The sequence below is a fragment of the Morus notabilis genome, unplaced genomic scaffold, assembly GCF_000414095.1.
Source record: "Morus notabilis unplaced genomic scaffold, ASM41409v2 Scaffold3242, whole genome shotgun sequence".
Taxonomy (NCBI): Eukaryota; Viridiplantae; Streptophyta; class Magnoliopsida; order Rosales; family Moraceae; genus Morus; species Morus notabilis.
In genome coordinates this window covers 51,496-54,434 of record NW_010358215.1, presented here as the reverse complement: position 1 = coordinate 54,434, position 2,939 = coordinate 51,496, and positions in this window count along the sequence as shown.

Genomic DNA, 2,939 nt, shown 5'->3' with positions numbered 1-2,939 from the left:
ATTTGGGAAAATGATACTAAGCATTATTGATTGTCACCATGGATATTTGAAATTGAAGTTTATTTTTGGTGGGGCCTCAGGCCCCGCGTGGACTCTACTGATGGCCCCACCAATTTGTGTCTGATATGATTATAGACTTGTTTTGTTTACTGATTTAAGTTGAGATGTGATTTTATGTGAGAGTTTTTTACTGTAGCAAAAAGTTAGATGTGACTGTTTCTGAGAGCTTTTTACTGTAGCAAAACTTGAATTTTAAACTCTGAATCGGTGAAATGAATGGGGCTTATATATCCCTGTAGAAGTTAAAAATTTAAATAGTACTGCTCATCCCCAAAAAAAAAATAAAAAATTAGCATTCGAAATTGTGTACTAATAGCAGTGTTCATAACTCATCATCGATCGCTGTCGGATACTTATATGATTGTGAAATATTGATCTTATTATCGTTATCATTTGTATAAAGAAAACTTAACAGTACATCTTCATTTATAACTCACTGATAGAACAAGTATTATTTACCGTTAGATTAAATTTTTAATAATTAGATATGTATATGTATTAAAAATTTAAAACACATCACACATAATTTTTTTTACTCTAACGATAAAAATACCTACTCTATTAGCAAGTCACAATTTTAGGATGCACCCTAAATTTTAGGTAGCTTTATATAAGTAATCTTTGACTTAAATTCTTGCTACACAATTTTGGTGTAGAGTTGCTATCGGGCAAAACAAAATAATTGACCAAGTCTTTTGTCAACTCAATAAGGGTTTATTCGGTGCTGCGATTCAACCCTGAGCAGTTTCTTTTTTTCCTTTAATCGACATATAACCCTGCAAGTTGGCTTAAAAAAAAAAGGTTGGCTTTAGCGTAGGAAAAAAAAACTCTCATTTTCCAATCTTATTTTTCAATTAAATTTTTTGACATTTTAATGTATTGCTAAAGTATTTTCAATATTTTAGTTTTAATTTATATGATAGGATTATTAAATTTAAATAACATAATAAATAAATAATAAAAGAACAGTCCAAAACGACAGATATAGAGTGAAAAAAAAAAAAAAAAAAACACCGCTATTAACCACAGTTTCTTCAAGCGATTTTAACGGGAAGTCCTTGCTGCAGGTTGTTCCCTCTTTCAGCTTATCAAGTGATATTAATATAACTATCTTATTCCTAAACAAAGTGAATTTTTAAGCACAACATTCAACTAGTGGACTTATATAATAGGGTGCTGCGCAAATAAATATTGTGTATAAGCTGTGTATTTATTTTTCAATTGTTAGCTTCTGATCGAACATTATATATTTTACAATAAAGGCACCAGTAGTGAAGGAATAATGAGTACAGTATTAATTTACTAAATTTTGCACATGCAGTAATTTGACTTTGACTACATAATACTTTAGATCTAAAAGTACCAAAAATTCCTTTCTAGAAACAAAGGGAACAAAAAGAAAAAGTGTTACAATCCGTAGCGACCACTTAAACTCACTAAATATATAATTGCTTAAAAAACTTAAGGGACGTTTGTTTCTTATATTCGTTCTTGATTCTGAATCATGATTTATGGTTATTTATAGTATTTTCTCTCACAAAAAATACACGTAAAACGAGAATGATTCTGAATCATGATTATGAATACATAAACTAAACATCATCTTAATTAAACTGAGTTTGCAGAAAATTTTTTATATCACATATAACAAACGAAAATAAACTTAACTTTAATATTAAATAATATATATTAGTTTTTAAATTATATAAGAAGTCTCAGTCTTCTTAAAATCATATTGCATACATATAATTTAAAAATCTTATCATAACAAAACATATTGCGGAACTAAAATGCGAGTGATATTCATTTTCTATTCTCCACACTGTTCGTCTACCATTGTGTACAGCCCATCATTCACCTTTCATTGGTTGTTTTCCTACAATATAAATATATCTTAGGGGTGAGTTTACACTCAATAAGTAGGAACTAAGTCTCGCTAATTAAAACATAGTACTTAAAGTATATCAGTAATGCATGCACCAATTATGCTATTTTATGAACTTGTTTTAATAATCTTTTGGATATGAGTGTGTTGGTTGCCCGAATCGAATCCGGATGCGGAAGCGCGGTGGTGCGGGGAAGAGGCGGATCGTGTATAACAAAAATTTTCATAAAACTTTTGAGATACTCTATAGATTATATTAATTTATGCACGAATAAATTAATCTCATTAACTTATATATATCAAGAACTCAATCAGGAAAAATACCTGGAAGCCGACTCAGATGATAACTTGAGTTCTTTGACCACGAACAGTCCTTGCTCCAATCTTTGTGTTTAGAAAACCAATGTCTTCCACGTCAATTCCTAGAATCCACGAAGACGTGCGTGTGGGCACACATGAGACAAAACGGGTTACAATAAACACTCAAATTTCCACAAACACCATCACATGCACGATGTGGAATTTTTGGAGAAAATTTTTTTCCTTCCTTTCTCTCTTAAGAATTTCGGCCAGCCTTAACTCTTAGGGCTGAAAAATTGTTTCCAAAATTTCTATAGAGAAATTTCGGCTACCTCTAAAATTAGGGCAAAAAACCATTCCGAAAATTGTCTCAAAAATAGTATTTATAGAGTAGAAGTCAAACTTCTAGAAGGAATCTAATCTCTATCTCCAATTTGAATTTCGAACTAAAATTCTCCTCTATCCCTTATCCCTTGTGGCCGGCCATGCTAGGGATTCCTATCCCTGTGTGTGGCGCCAATACTGGATAGGGAAGGAAGAGAAAATCATTATTTATCCTGTAGTCCAATTTTGACTCAAATTCAAATTCCAATTTAAGTCAAACTTAAATTAATTTGAATTCTAAATTGAACAACTTATCAAATAAGTTTAAATGGATAAATCTAGAGGTGTTCAAATTCAAATTTAAATAATC